General features: G+C 41.3%; 1 protein-coding gene across 1 annotated transcript in view; it reads right to left on the bottom strand.

Annotated features, from left to right (window-relative positions):
- The window catches only part of LOC136875368 (dynein beta chain, ciliary), a 782,313-nt gene that overhangs the window by 98,939 nt on the left and 666,359 nt on the right, over nucleotides 1-17,015 (bottom strand). The gene's annotated exons all lie outside the window — the stretch shown is intronic.

Genomic DNA, 17,015 nt, shown 5'->3' with positions numbered 1-17,015 from the left:
CAGGAGGTGGTAAGGGTTGACATGGTTCATGATACTTATTAGTAAGATGATGTCTGGTGTCCTTCATTGAAATCTAGATGCTGCTGAGAAGTGGGTGGGCAGGCTGCTGAAACTGGAGTGGAGTAGTAAAGAACATAGAATACAAAATGCAAAAGGGTTAATATGAAGACAACATAAGAAATGAAGTTGTATATCCACTGATGTCCAATCCTTTGTAAGAAATCTTCACCAGTGTTTTCCATAAAAATATATAAATTTACCACAGAATGACAGTTATTTGCCCTATGGCTTTAGTGCCGAGAATGTCTGAGGACATATTCAGCTCGCCTGGTGCAGGTTTTTCTACTGTATGCCTATGGGTGACTTGCAAGTATGGTTGTAGTATGATGATGACAATGAATTAGGGAGATGGTGAAATCTGGTGTGGCACATGGTCTAAGCCTTTTGAATTAACACCAAGGGGTCTGCTCAAGGTTTTACATCCCCATCCAACAGACGAATCTCCATCAACAGGGTTATATGCCCTCACTCCATATGAACACTGCAGAGAAGTTTGGAATTCAATCCAAGCTTTTGGCATGCAGTCTAGCAATTAAAAATTGTTTATCACCACCTCTCCTACCCTGCCGGCCAACATTCTCTTGGTGACATTTTTTTCCACTAATGGGACTTGAACTGGATAACCACAATGTAAGACCATATAAAGATGACAACAATCATGGCCACCAGGCAGGCTAGAATGACAGTGATCCATCTTCATCTAGCATTGAACTTCCAAGCCCCTCCACTTGACAATTTACCTTTAAAAAGTTTCTAATTTTCATTAAATGGTAAATAATCTATAAGACCTCAAAATCCTTATTTCTCTACCTACTCAACACAACCTGACAAACCTAAATCCTCAAAATATTAAATTTGCAGACAAATGGTCCATTACTGTCCTCTTGAATCAGCAAGACTTGAAACGTGAGGCCTTATGTAATGTCTTGGATACACCTACATGTACCCCATTAACCAGAGTTCTCTTATATATGATTGGGGACCCAACTTAGCAACTAATATTAACCTCTGTGGACCACCAGAGAGCCTATCCAAATTCCTGTAACAGTCTCCTAATCCCAAACCAGCCCTGCACTCAGAGTTCCAGATGCTTCCCAAGATCCATAATGTCAACAACCCAGGATGTCCAATTGTATCCAGTCAGGATTTCTGTTGGAACTTATTTTAATACTGGTTGACCAATACTTTCAACTCCTTGTACACTCTCTTGACTAGTACATTCACTTTTCAGAACATCTCATCACCCTTCCCAATTCCCTCCTCTCAGAGTGTCTCTTACACAGAAACCCTGCCATCTGTAAGTCTTCGATCTCATTGAGATTTGGTACGACTCCAGTAGGAATGTTTTATTCAGCCATATCAAAATTAGATGCCCAGTCATATATTTAGGACCTCTTTCTGGATGTAAAATTTCCTCATTTTTGCACCCTCATTTTTGTTAAAGAAATATGCACAGAAATTTACTGTATATCTAAAAAGATAGACCAGCCCCTGCTTTGGTTATTTCAGTTTGCTGCTTGTCTTCTTCAGCAAATAAATGCCATTAGGCTTTGAACAACATTCCAGCTGTTAACAGACAGCAGGATGTGATCATTCGTTGCGTTATGTGTTCATAGTTAAAAACAACCATGAGTACTCACGAGTAAAAACAGTAACAACATGTAATTGCTCACACATGCATTGTATATTATAACATTTATATAACAACCTATCACTCTTTGCAATTAAAGTTCTGATATGCAAGTCAAACATCTATGAAACACTACATTGTGAATGTGTTAAAACTCTCACATGAGCTGACATACCTTGTAGTGTAGAATTCAAGAGCGAGCTGAACACTGCAGTGCACCAATCTTACACATAATAAGTTTCAGTGCAGAGCAGGAATACACTTCCATTTTTGATTTATTTAGTTTTTACAGTCTCTTAATATATGAGAATTATCCTTTTTCCTTTCCCAGTGAATAGGAGTATATGAGGCACTAAGAATGTCAGATGAAGATGGGATAGGTAGCGGGGGAGAACCAAACTGCACTATCAATGGTTAGTTACATTAGCAAGTCCTCAAAGTGATGACCTGCTTGGTTTATGCATATCTGGGCATGGCACTATATGTATATTTGAGAGTGCTATACCATTTACATTTCCAAAGTATATTTATTTCCAAAGAGTCTATACAGAGCTCACCTCCAACTTAGAACCTGTGCTGTTAGTAGCGAACAAATCAATCTAATATACAGTTATAAGTAATAAACATGCTGTGATAGGTATAGAGTGCTATAGCATAGATGGTGTTATTGATCTGTAGGTTTCAGCGGTGAGTTGCCAAAGGTGCTCGGGATTTTCTGGCTCCTAAGATGTAAAATGTTTCAAATGCCCTCAGAGGATGAAGTCTAACAGCATTGAATTCCGTGACCTGGCAAGCCAAGAGATAGGTCCTCCTCTTCCTACCCATTTTCCTGGATGTGTCTCACTCAGTTGGTTATGGGTAACTAATGTCCAATGAGGTGGAGCTCCATCCAACTGAAACCACATTGTTAAATGTTGTCCAAATGGCATATCCTTGAGCAGAAGTGGGAGTTTGTGGCGTAGAAAGTGCAGGTAGAATGCACCTGTTAAATGGCTCTCACTCACTCTCCATTGCACTTGATAGGCTGCATGTTGCACCCAGTGGGGATTGTCAACACTTCAATAGTGCATCTTGTGGGAGGTGAAAGAACATTACTGTGGAATCTTGATTCGTCCAAGAACAAGATGATAGGAATGCTCATCATTTTCCAGATTTCCTAACAGTCACTGAGAGAAATTTATTTGAGCTTCGAAATCCCACCCATGGAGCTCCAGGTTTAGCTGTAGATGGTAGGGGTGATATTTATGCATGTGCATTATTCATAGTATGGAAGCCTCTCTGATGGTGGTGGTGGTGGTGGTGGTGGTGGTGATATTTGTTTTAAGAGAAAGTACAACGAGGTAATCATCCTCTCTGAACAAATTAGTGAAAAATAAATTAAAAATGAAAACATGAGAATTATTTATTCAACAAAGGAATTTGGAAATCCAGTACAAAATAAAAGAAAAAAGTAACTTAACTAGACCGAAAACTTACTAACAAATCAAAAGGGAATGTGCATTCCCTGAGTAACAGTACACTTGTAATTTATATATCCTTGACCGAGCTCGATAGCTGTAGTCGCTTAAGTGCGGCCAGTATCCAGTATTCGGGAGATAGTAGGTTCGAACCCCACTGTTGGCAGCCCTGAAAATGGTTTTCCGTGGTTTCCCATTTTCATACCAGGCAAATGCTGGGGCTGTACCTTAATTAAGGCCACGGCCGCTTCCTTCCCACTCCTAGCCCTTCCCTGTCCCATCGTCACCATAAGACCTATCTGTGTCGGTGCGACGTAAAAACTAGAAAAAAAAAAAAAAAATCCTTGATTAATCCACTGTCGCATATAAAGCAGATGACGAGATCAGCAGTAGTCGCGTCATCGGATAGTATGCACTCGAGTGTTTCCTATAGGCCGAGGCTCCATCTTAGGCCAGAGAGATCGGCGCACTCTGTGAGGATGTGGGCCACAGTGAAGTCGGCACCACAAGAACACACTGGGGAATCATTCCTCTTTAGGAGAGAAGAATGGATAGATCGTAAATGACCTATCCTCAGCCTACACAATACTATGGCCTCTCTCCATGAAGGCCAGAAAAAGGACCGCCATACGCTAGTTGTCTTCTTAATTTCTCTTAGCTTGTTGGGAGTTTGGATAGCTAGCCATTCCGACTGCAGAGAGCTTAATGAGTTGGTACACATAAGAAAGTGGTTTCTTTCATCACACAGTGCAAACTGCAGAGCCTCTAAGATTGTGTAAACCTCCGCAGTATACACGCTACATACACTAGGAAGCGAGATCTTTGTTCTCATATTATCGGTGACGAAAGAGCAACCAACATTATCTCCGATTTTAGAACCATCTGTGAAGATATGTTTGTGGCCGGATATTGGTGAACGAAGTCTTGGAAATACCTCCGATAAACAGAGGAATCCGTGTTCACCTTGGGTCCACGGTGTAGATCTAGATACACATCTGGTCGGAACTAACAATGGACGTACCTTGCTGAAAGTTTGTTCACTATCACAGAGGTTGTGTACTTGCCACGGTAGCAAGGGAATTAGCGCACAGTTGCACAAAGTGACATCCAGGTGTGAGAGTGTGCCATGTGTGCTGCTCAAATGTGTCAGTTCCCCTGTATTAAGCACGCAAAGATCAAACAGGTTGATCAGTCGCTCGAGTATCCTCCCCCTAGCACAGGAAGACAGAGAACCCCATAGTGTGTTACGGGCATTCATGTCTTCCAGCATGAGGAAAGAAGGAGGCAACTGAGCGATCAAATCTTGTAGTGCACACATTTCAAGATCGTAGTCTAGTGGAAATTACACATTGCACACTGTTGTCATCACTACATCTACAGTAGCTGAGTAAGGAGCGGTACTTCTTCGCATGTTTGGATTTTTCTGCTGGTAAAACTCCAGTTCCTTTAGCGATTACATCTTGTTGCTGGCTTTGAATTTTCGATGCATTTTCAGTGGTGTTCTGTACAAAACTCTGTGGGTGATCCACACGTTTGCGACCTTTTCAGCGCAGGAGATGGAGAACTCCGGAGCAGCCATATACTTGAACTTCCTCCGGGCATCTGAATAAGATAGCTTATCCTGCATTTTTATCTCCTGGATCGTCGTATCCTGCTGGAATGTGGGACCTCCTTTGAGATTGGAGCATGCGCACCCGGGCAGTTGATGCACACATGTGGTGGTGTGCAGTCAACCCCAGCATGCTCTCACTTCCCACACATTTTGCAGGTTGTCGCACCTGTACATCGCAGTGAGGTGTGGCCAAACTTTTGACAGTTATAACACCTCATTGGTGCTGGAATATATGGACGAACAGTCAGATGATAAATTGCTACTTTTATCCATCCAGGTACGGTCTCGGCATCAAAGGTAAGGATGAAAGCACCCGTATCGAGTAGCTTTATCACCCACATGCCTCTTCAACTTCTTCACGTCGGTTACCGGATCATAGTATCATAGGTTACTTAAAGCTAAGTTATTCAGAAAGATAAAGGTGAAAATTGAGAATCACCAAACCCTTAACTCCTGCAAGGGAGTTATATTCCACAGGGATTTGGTTAAATTTTCTGATGGCAAAATCTCAAAACCATCCTCACATATAGGAGCTGAGGGGGACACACCTGGGTAGCCATTATGGTGGATTTCTAAAAGGCATACGATTCAGTAGATAGACAGATCCTCTTCTCTACTCTGCGGGAACTAGGCTTAGATGAGAAGACCACCAGACTGGTTCAAGCTGCCTTGACGAACACCACCTGCGAAGTCAAGTTCAGGGGTGAGCTCTCAGAGAGCTTTCTCATACAGACAGGAGTCAGACAGAGAGATGGTCTCTCTTGAATCCTCTTCAACTGTAATACAGCCAGAAAATGAAAGCATACTGAGCCAAGAAAAAGCAGAAGATCTTAGCTAAGAGTTAAGATGAGCCCCGTGGTCCCTAGTAGGTCAAAACAAACCAAAGAAAAAGGCATTCTGTAATACAAACCGAAGTATGAAATTTTATAGTATTCTGTCACAAAAATGGATTTGAAAAGACAGCAGATAAATATAATTGAGGTGCTAGGATCAAAAACGGGAGATGTCACTGAATAGTAGTTTCAGGATATATGAGTTTTTGTATATAATTCTGTATAATAATATTTCCACAACTTATAGTTAATCCTACATGCTCATTAGGAAGTTTAAAGTCATATACCAAAATATGTAATCATATAATAAAGACACACACTAGGAAATTGATATAGAAAAAGCCTGACAAGTCACACTTTTGATTTAAACAAAACTCATTTGACGAAAAATTAAGTTTAACTCAAAAATGTGTACAGTTCTATAGCAAAATGTGATTTGGGACAGCAGTGGGTAAGTGATGGAAGCCTCTTCAATTATTATTTGATTTACTGTTTTGGAAATTTTTATTTATGGTGTTGTACAAGAAATGATCTATTTTTGACTTTTGAACATTGGAAGAAAACTGTATTAAATTTTTGTGTGTGTGTAAAAATTATTATTGTACCATGAGTTTCTATTCCCCCATTTATAATGTTGCTGTGAGATTTGTAGCATCCTGGAAAATTATCATTGCTACTCCTATTTTTAATATCTTGAGGTAATGTCTCTTAATTGATGTTTTATTTGGTGTGAAATTTAAATTTGGAATTATATGTTCCTCTCTCCCGCAGTCCCCAAGAGATGGGATTTGTGTATGCCATGTATGTTTTCAATTTGAGTTGTTCATCGCAAAGCTCGGCCTTCGTGACGCACTTGCTGCCTACCTCCATGGCGACGTGTCCCGCGTTCCTTGCTGATGTATCAAGACCGTCCTCTCCTCCTATATATGTCGTGCCTATCGCCTCGGCAGAGGTCTTTGGATCACCGTACTTACTTGTGGCACTTCACTCTGATCTACTGCGAGTTTGCCCGGTTGAGGCTAGAACTCTTCACCGCCGGGGCATGGAGGTAAGGTTTTGAAAGTCAACCTCTCTGATGATAAGGGATGAAGGGAGGATTATTTTGACTTGTTATTTGAAGTTCTTAAAGTATGTAATTGCAGTACATGAGTACCCTTGGTAAACACCTTGTTGCTTATGTAGCTATTATCTTTCAAATTGGATGTCACCCTCTTGGCAAGTTAACTTAATTATTAACTCATAGTATGGCATAGCCACTGTTTAATTGGTCCTCGGCTGCGTAGGCTGCCAAATTTTATTGTTGTGGTGGTATCCAGGCTTTTATCAATAGCTGGATTATATAACTGGGTTTGATTCTTGGCCGCTTAGAGTCGGCAAGCAAACTTATAAAATCAAAATGTATTATCTCTGGCCATGACCAGCCTCATTGATGTAAAGACCTAGTGCATTCTGGATCATCTTTGCTCATTTCCTTAGGTGGTTTTGCACGTTTGGGAGACTTGTGCTTTCGATCGTTTTCCTCTTTTATATTTTTCTTGTGCTTTAAAATATTGTAAGTGTAAATTCCTATTACCTAGGTTAATTAAGATACATGTTACGAGTTTCCCAGAATTAGCTGGTTTTAAACAAATTATGTATATGTCAGACACGTGTCTCACATTATTAATAGCAAGTTCATCTGTTAAGCTTCATTAATCTGTTTGGGTTTACTCCCAGTCATATATTACATAGATGTAGCTGAAAGCTACCCTTTAAATAACGTGTTAAATATTTTTCCTCAATGTTGCACTTTCATACTATTTGAAAGAAAGGGGAAATAGCTTGAAATAAAGTTAATGTACTACCTTTATGTTGTGCTCTCTCTGTCCAGAAACCGGCCCGCACAATTCTTTCCTCCTCTATCCGGATAGCACGGTACAATTATTATTAATATGTGAAATTTTTTCTGTATCTAAATTTTGAAACAGCCTATACCTACACGTGCCGTTTTTGAAGGACATTTCCTGTTGCTTCACGTTGCATCAAAGAACTCTCTCGATGGGAATGAAGGTTGCCTACGTGTCTTTCCTTCTTGACCATCTTTGAGAGAAGTCGCGCTCCTGCAATGATCCCATCATGGGGTACCAGCCTCAGGTTAAGCACTATTTATTCTTGTTTTTTGGATTGTAACTTCATTTAAATGTAATCAATTTTTCTGCACAGGAGTTTATCCTCGGGATTTACATTCACCATTAAATTATCAAAATGACTTTGCTTTTCAGCTAAGCATGCCCAATTTAGTTTATGAAGGCAATTCCCTTTTCCATTTTTTTAACCTTGTAACTAACATGTAATTTAACTTTTCTTCGGGTTTGCCTTTTGTAGTTCTGCTTGACTTAAGACAAGCAAGTTAAATCTATGCCCTTTACTAGAAGTGGTTTTTGTTTTGATGCAAGTTTACTGTACCTCTGTGTTTAGATTATTTCTTTGCTTTTCTCAATTTGTGTAATGGAGATTAGCCCTCGTTTAAAACAACATACATAATTGTACCTTTTGAATGTAACTTAAAATTATTCCTTGTACGTAGCACATGTCTGCAGATGCAGTTAAAACTTTAATCTTGTAAATGAATTTGATTAGTTCCTTGTTGATGATTTTTGCTTCGTCCTTCTATTAATTTATTTGTTTCTTTCAATAAAATATCAAGGGCAATTACCATGTTTTACTTCTTCATCCATGACAAAAACGCCTCATTACCTCGTAGGGTCTAGGCCATTTTCCACATCCTTTCGGTAGTTGTCCTGTTTCCCAACCTGTTGTTTAAGTTTTAAGCTACTTCGAGTCTATGAACCTTGAGTTTGCTCAAATGTTTTACTGTGTTTGTAAATTCATAAAATTTATCATAAACCTTTTATTGTTTTAACATTATTATTATTATTATTATTATTATTATTATTATTATTATTATTATTATTATTATTATTATTATTATTATTATTATTGTACCGGGCGGTACACCTCCACGCCGCTAATTTAAAATTTGCGCCAGTGGGAACTCCTCTGGTGGAGGGAGTCTGAACTTTATCTAATGTATTAATGTTCAAGTTTCTCAGAAGATGTCACTACTTGGAAATTTTGAAGTTTCTGAACTGGGTCGTTCTTGATGTATTTTTGTTTTACCTGTAGTAAGAAGTGTGAACTTTCTCTTCTAGAGGACACTACTGAAGAACTACAACAGTGCACCCTAGTGCGAAGTGAAAGAACTGTTTTTTGGAGAAATTTTTATTTCAAAAGTTTGTTTCTTGTTAAATTTCCTTCTGTTATTGTTTAAGTTGGCTGTATAACCCTTTCTTTCCCCTTGTTTTGAATTTAGCCAATCCCGAATTTCTTTAATTAATTTATGACCAATCAGATGTATCTTCCTCAAAGGGGATATATTGCTTAACCCTAGCCAATAAAGTTTTTGTGGGAGGGTGTTCTCATTCCTCAAACGCCTCGAACATTCCGTGAGAGTATATAAACTGCTGATTTTCGGGTCTCTGCGTCACTTCAGTACCATCTTTCAGTGTGTAAAGTACATAGCAGGGGGCGGGAAGCGCCTCTTTCTTCGGGCAGCAGTTCAACAATAAGGTAATGGCCGTTTAATAACTTCTTTTCTTGCTAGCTCAGCAGTTTAACTCTCGGGGCGGGTCCGAAGCTTTTCCTCCATGTAACGTTTCCCTAAAATGTAAAGACTCTTTGTATCTATTCTCTCTTAAGCTACATATTGGGATAGAGAGTGCTTAACCCTCTCGAGCTCCCACTCATATTGTTTTGAGGTGGACTTATTTTTCTCAACCGATTCTTCCTTAACGTAACATAAATTGTTTCTTTCTAAAGTCACCTCTTTAGTATGGGATTAGCCCTTGCATTAGCGGCCTAGAGCCAGATTAGGTTTTAAACACATGTATTAGGAGTGCAGATCGCCTCCTCTCAAATTGGTATTTTAGAGGCCATGTAATTACCCTTTTCTCTCTTAATATGCCTCAGTAGGTTGGGTATTTTACCCCTGTTTTCGTGTCCGTGGAGGACAACTTGAAAGTGGAGTTTGGCGTGGCCTTTGATAGGCTTAAGGTTTGAGAGCGAGTGGCTCTTTCTTGAAAATTGAGTGTTGTATGCCTCGAGAAGGCTTTACTGTGTAATTTTGGAGCAAGTGCTCCTGGGAATGAATGGGGTTTTCTGCCCCTCTGTTAAAACTTGTTTTGGGGTAAAGTTGGGCTAATTGCCCAAGAATTGTGAGTTCGGGGCTCGAAGCCCAAATCCTGTAAATACTGTAATTGTAATGTGTTACCTTGCTACTCTGTACCTGCCATTATTGTTATTTCTTGATTTTGCTAAGAAAATGTAACCTTGTTAAATTTTAAATTAACTTTAATTTCGTATTTTGAGGCCCGTTCACCCCCGCACCTTCTTTCACCTCTGCTGTTCCACAGATACCTCGGAACGACTCTCTTTCCACGATCACTGATAATACTACTGAGCTAGCATCTGTAGTTAGTTTTTTTGAAGAAAATGATCCTTCGCCTAATCAAATTAAACGTGTGCAAGCCAGGCTATTTCATTTTTCAAATAGAGTTAACGATCTGTTGTCTCTAAAGTTGAATGACGTTCAGAGGAAGGAAGCTAGTATGGTTCTTGAAAATCTTTCTGAATTATCTAGTAAGGTGACCCAATTGTTAACTAGGGAAGTTCCTCCCAAAATCTATCAACCCACCACGGTGAATGAAGGTAGTGAGGAAGAGCCTCCTAAGGGAGATGTCAATAGGAAAACCGTTGCAGCTCAAACAACCGCTGCCCCATTGGACAACGAGTCTGAACGCCGTAACTCATTGAATAATGTACGTTCTGAATTAACGTCTTTGCCACTTAAACCTTTACCTACTATGTCACTTGGGTTCAGCAGCTTGCCTCATCCATTGGCAATGTTGCTCAGAGGTATCTCGAAATTTTCTGTTAACACTACCAGTGAAGTTATTTCTTTTTTAAGGTTTTTAGTTGAATTTCAGAATCATGCCCTTGTTTTTTCTCTTTCTCCATGTCAGATTTTGCAAATCATCTATCCCTATGCAATTGGTATTCTCTCAGACAAAATAGTAAGAGCCATTGCCGAGCAATCATCGATTGAGGACTTCCACGCCCACTTGCTAGCTAACTTCATCTCGGCTAGGGCAAGGTCCTCCCTTATTCAGAAGTACTATTATCGTGTACAGCGCTTGGATGAAAACTTGGCAGACTTCATCCAAGATATTAAGTTCTATACTAGGGTGTTTGCTCTTCACTTTCCTGAGGATCAGATTGTACAAGCTATTGTGGAAGGTATTTCACCATCGTATAGACCATACTTGTGTTTCGCGGCGTGCCCGCAAACCTTCTCCGAACTTGAAGCACTGGCCGTCTCAGCGGAAGGAGTTAGATACGCCGATTCCTTGCGGGTCGCGAAAGAACCCCCTCCTTCTTTTAGTAATCCTCGGCCTCCACCTCGCCGACCAGTCACGCCCCGTAAATGTTATGCTTGCGGGTCGCCTGACCACCTTCGCAATAAGTGTCCATCAATCAAGTCTAGTGGGACAAGGAATGGAGCTGGTTCATCACAAGGCTGTTTTAAATGTGGGGCTTTCTCACATATCGCCAAGAATTGCCCAAATTCAAATAGCACCCCCTCCTGCTCAACTTCTGGTGCAAATTCCACCAATGCCAATAATAAAATGTGACTAGTGGCTTCGGCTGAGTCGACTAATCCCTCTTCCCGAGGCTCAGCCCCTGGTAAACAGGTCGAAAATTCAGGGAACGTTCAGTCTTCAAATTCATCTTTTGAATGCCCCAAAGAGTGTCTTAGGATTGCGGCGGATACCCCCGCACCTGTTCCTTTTCTTAAGATTGAGTTAAATAATGAACCTGTAACAGCTCTATTAGATTCAGGCAGTGTGTGTTCGATTATTTCGGCTGAATGGTATTCAAAATTGAAATCTGTTTGTAAGCTTCCTGACTATTGTTTGTCTGCGATCCAATATGTTTTGGCTAATTCATCTCCATTAGAAATTCTAGGTTCTTTGCATGTCAAAATTCGTATTTTTAAATTTACATGGAAAATTAAATTGTTTGTGGCCAAGCACTTGTCTTGCCCCATTATATTGGGAGCTGACTTCATTTCTCACACTGGTCTTGTGCTCGATCTTCAGAGTAGGTCGTGCACTTTCAAATTTGCGTCTAATGGTAAAATCCCATTATTGAAATGTAATTCTGCATCATGTTCATCTATTTCGCTTACCCAGGATGAGATGTTATTAGACCTTAGACATCTACCTGAGGAGCAGGCTGATAGTATTCGTAGGTTGTGCCAGTCGTTTCCAGAGGTGTTCTTGGATACTCTTGGTGTTACTGACCTTATCGAATACAAAATTGAGGTCACGGATTCGATTCCTGTCCGTTTTCCACCTTATAGGCTATCTCCACCTAAAATGAAGGCTCTGAAAGAAATCATCGATCAGATGTTGAAGGATGGTATTATTAGGCCCTCTAAGTCGGCGTATTCTTCGCCTATTTTTCTAGTCCCGAAACCCCAAGGTGGCTTCAGGCCTGTCATTGATTATAGGGCTCTCAATCGGAAGGTGGTGTTCCAATCTGTGCCCCTTCCTGACCTTCATTCTTGTTTTTCATGGTTTCGTAAGGCCAAGTTCTTTACTATCTTGGACTTGAATCAGGCCTATAATCAAATTCCCCTTGCCGAAGAGTCTAAACATCTTACAGCGTTTGCCACGGATTGGAATCTGTATGAATACAACTGCGTGCCTTTCGGGCTCCCCACGGGAGCAGCTGTACTCACTAGATTGCTAGATAGGGTCTTCTCCGACATCAAATTTGAGTACTTGTATCATTACCTGGATGATGTCGTCGTATTTTCGGAAACCTTTGAAGAACATCTAGATCATCTGCGAGAAGTTCTCAATCGCCTTCGTAAGGCTGGGTTAACTGTGAAGTTGTCCAAGGTTGCCTTTGCTAAGCCCTCCATGTCATTCCTAGGGCATATTGTCTCACCTGATGGTGTTGCAGTCGATCATTCTAGAACACAGGCCATCCGTGATTTTAAACCTCCCAAGGACATCAAAGGTATCGCCAGGTTCATTGGCATGGTGAATTTCTTCAGGAAGTTTATTCCTAACTTTGCTAATAGAGCGGCACCCTTAAACCTTCTTCGTAGGAAAGGCATCAAATTCGAGTGGGGACCTTCTCAACAAGCCGCTTTTGAAGATCTTAAATTAGCTCTCTGTAATGCCCCTGTCCTTGCTATGCCTGATTTCTCAAAGAAATTCATCGTCCAAACAGACGCGTCGTCGTCGGCGGTAGCTGCAGTCCTTCTTCAAGAGACTGAACTAGGGAGGCGACCCATCGCCTATGCATCTAGGACTCTATCGGCTCAAGAAGCCAAGTATTCCATCTATGAGCTCGAAGGTTTGGCAGTCTTATTTGCCTTAGAAAAGTTCCGTCTCTATCTGGAACATGTCAAATTTGACCTGGAGACAGATAATCAAGCCTTAAGCTGGGTCTTAGGTAGGCCGCGTCGTACTGGTCGTATAGCCCGTTGGGCCATCCGTATTTCTGCCTTCCAATTCGATGTCAGGCATATCAGAGGTACCGAAAATGTTGTTGCTAATGGACTCAGCCGTATGTTTTCCAACGACGTTGAGACCCATGAACCGGTCGACAGCTCATCACCTCCCGAGTCCATACTATTTGATGTTAATGCCATCTTAACAGATGCTCCCATGCTCTTTAGGGATATCGAGAAATACCAACGTGAAGATCCGACGCTGGCTCCGATAATGGAAACCCTTTCTTCTGGGGAACATGTCGTCCCTTATGTACTGAGGAATGGTGTTTTATGTTGCCCATCGAGGCATGATAAGATGATGAAGGTTGTCGTGCCAGCTGTTCTTGTACCTATGATCTTCAAGTACTATCATGAGACCCCATTAGGGGGGCATCTTGGAATCTTTAAAACTCGTGAAAAGATTCGTGAAAGGTTCATCTGGAAAGGTATGGACGGTGAAATTCGTGAACTAGTAAAGGCTTGTAAATCCTGTTTGCTTAGTAAACCAACCATGTCCACCAAGGTAGGCCTTTTGTCCTCTCATCAAGCGTCGCGCCCCATGGAACGCCTGTATATTGATTATGTAGGACCCTTCCCCCAGTCAAAGGGAAATGCTAACAAGTTCATCTTTGTATGCGTAGATGGTTTTACAAGATTTTCCTGGTTATTTCCGACTAAGCTGGCTACCGCTCAGTCCACCATTACTTGTCTAAATTCTATCTTTGCTTCTTTTGGTCCGTGTCAATATATTGTGTCTGACAATGCTAAGGCTTTCACATCAAATCTTTTTCGTAAATTCTGTTTTGACCTGTCCATCTCTCATGTGACGACTTCTGCTTATTACCCTCAACCATCTCTGGCTGAACGGCTTAATCGTAATCTCAGGTCCGCGCTTATTGCCTATCATCATGAAGATCATTCTAGGTGGGACACGTCCCTGCATTGGTTAGCTTTTGCTTTGAATTCGGCGGTTCATGAATCTCACAAGTTTACTCCAGCTTCTTTGATGTTCAAGTTCGTTCCCAACACGCCGCTCTCAAACCTCTGGTCTCTGAGTGACATTCTACCTGAGACAATAGACCCGGACAACATTAAAGATCTTTGGAAGAAGGCTAAAGCCAATCTTAAAGTGTCTCACGAAAAGGTTAGGGAAAGATATGATCGTGGACGGAGACCCACCCATTTGAAGGTAGGTGACCAAGTGATGGTCAAGAATTTTGTTCCCGCGGGCAAGCTTGCCCCCAGATTTCATGGGCCATGTATCATTCTCGATTTCCTTACGCCGGTTACGTTGTTATTAAGTAATCCAGCCACCGAGAGGATATTTAGGGTTCACCTGTCGCAGGTGAAACCGGTATAAGTTCTGTACTAATTTGTTTCATATGATTTTGAAAGAAATAGGTAGGTTATATTTTTTTGAGGGGTTTCACGTTTAAGGCCTTCTGCCCTTTCTATAATTTTTTTTAATATTTAAGCATTTATTGTAAACCCTCCCCGCACAGTTAAACTGCCATCCTGTCCTTGCCACGGCCATTACCACGTTCCCGTCTCCTGCTCCACAACACACAGTGGCTTGCTTATGAAAAGAATTTCTCCATGCCGCTGGCCCCTCAACCTCACCATAATGAATGTACCCTACTATCATTCTGGTTCAACAAAAATTCTGCCGTCGAGCTTTAATGTTTCAGTGCCCCTGCAGCTGCGCGGCGCCGTGCCGCGACTGGGATAGAGGAAGGGCCCCCTCTACTCCAGCGAGGTCGACCTGTGCACGGCGAGCCGGACCCCTCCTCCCGGCCAAGGCTGATGTGCGGCGCACAACCTGCTACTTGTCCGCAGCCTGCATATGTTCGCCGCAGGCGCGGCGTGCTTCAACACCTCTACTCCTCTCATAGTGCGGGCGAGCGGTATCTCAGGGTACTTGAGGGGTCCGAGCGGCCTCCTCTGGACTCAAGCAGCGGCGGCTGGCCTGGCGGTCAAAGTCATCGGCAACTGATATATTTAGTCAGTTACATGGAAGTTTCACATCAACAATTATTACTTTTTTGGATTTTACTGCAATATCTGGTGGACTTAGAAAATTTTCTTCTCTTTCAAGAATTTAAAGTTTTTCCTTCTGAATTCAACTTCTACAAACATAAAGACATTACATCAGCAATATCTATAAAGAATTTTGAAACTGGATCAAACCAAATTTAGTAAATTTTTGTAAATGCTTCTGCAATTAATCTCCATATCAACATCATAACTTGAACCTTGTTTTCAAGCAAATTTCCTGTGTCACCCCTGGAGGGACTTTTGGGGGGGGGGGGGGGGGGGAGGTCTGTACCGGGCGGTACACCTCCACGCCGCTAATTTAAAATTTGCGCCAGTGGGAACTCCTCTGGTGGAGGGAGTCTGAACTTTATCTAATGTATTAATGTTCAAGTTTCTCAGAAGATGTCACTACTTGGAAATTTTGAAGTTTCTGAACTGGGTCGTTTTTGATGTATTTTTGTTTTACCTGTAGTAAGAAGTGTGAACTTTCTCTTCTAGAGGACACTACTGAAGAACTACAACAATGCACCCTAGTGCGAAGTGAAAGAACTGTTTTTTGGAGAAATTTTTATTTCAAAAGTTTGTTTCTTGTTAAATTTCCTTCTGTTATTGTTTAAGTTGGCTGTATAACCCTTTCTTTCCCCTTGTTTTGAATTTAGCCAATCCCGAATTTCTTTAATTAATTTATGACCAATCAGATGTATTTTCCTCAAAGGGGATATACTTCTTAACCCTAGCCAATAAAGTTTTTGTGGGAGGGTGTTCTCATTCCTCAAACGCCTCGAATTTTCCGCGAGAGTATATAAACTGCTGATTTTCGGGTCTCTGCGTCACTTCAGTACCATCTTTCAGTGTGTAAAGTACATAGCAGGGGGCGGGAAGCGCCTCTTTCTTCGGGCAGCAGTTCAACAACAAGGTAATGGCCGTTTAATAACTTCTTTTCTTGCTAGCACAGCAGTTTAACTCTCGGGGCGGGTCCGAAGCTTTTCCTCCATGTAACGTTTCCCTAAAATGTAAAGACTCTTTGTATCTATTCTCTCTTAAGCTACATATTGGGATAGAGAGTGCTTAACCCTCTCGAGCTCCCACTCATATTGTTTTGAGGTGGACTTATTTTTCTCAACCGATTCTTCCTTAACGTAACGTAAATTGTTTCTTTCTAAAGTCACCTCTTTAGTATGGGCTTAGCCCTTGCATTAGCGGCCTAGAGCCAGATTAGGTTTTAAACACATGTATTAGGAGTGCAGATCGCCTCCTCTCAAATTGGTATTTTAGAGGCCATGTAATTACCCTTTTCTCTCTTAATATGCCTCAGTAGGTTGGGTATTTTACCCCTGTTTTCGTGTCCGTGGAGGACAACTTGAAAGTGGAGTTTGGCGTGGCCTTTGATAGGCTTAAGGTTTGAGAGCGAGTGGCTCTTTCTTGAAAATTGAGTGTTGTATGCCTCGAGAAGGCGTTACTGTGTAATTTTGGAGCAAGTGCTCCTGGGTATGAATGGGGTTTTTTGCCCCTTTGTTAAAACTTGTTTTGGGGTAAAGTTGGGCTAATTACCCAAGAATTGTGAGTTCAGGGCTCGAAGCCCAAATCCTGTAAATACTGCAATTGTAATGTGTTACCTTGCTACTCTGTACCTGCCATTATTGTTATTTCTTGATTTTGCTAAGAAAATGTAACCTTGTTAAATTTTTAAATTAACTTTAATTTCGTATTTTGAGGCCCGTTCACCCCCGCACCTTCTTTCACCTCTGCTAATCCACCAACCCACGGTAACAATTATTATTAT

Source organism: Anabrus simplex, chromosome 1, assembly GCF_040414725.1.
Source record: "Anabrus simplex isolate iqAnaSimp1 chromosome 1, ASM4041472v1, whole genome shotgun sequence".
In the NCBI taxonomy this organism is placed as follows: Eukaryota; Metazoa; Arthropoda; class Insecta; order Orthoptera; family Tettigoniidae; genus Anabrus; species Anabrus simplex.
The sequence above is the reverse complement of the archived record's forward strand: the minus strand, read 5'-3'. Positions and strand labels throughout refer to the sequence as shown.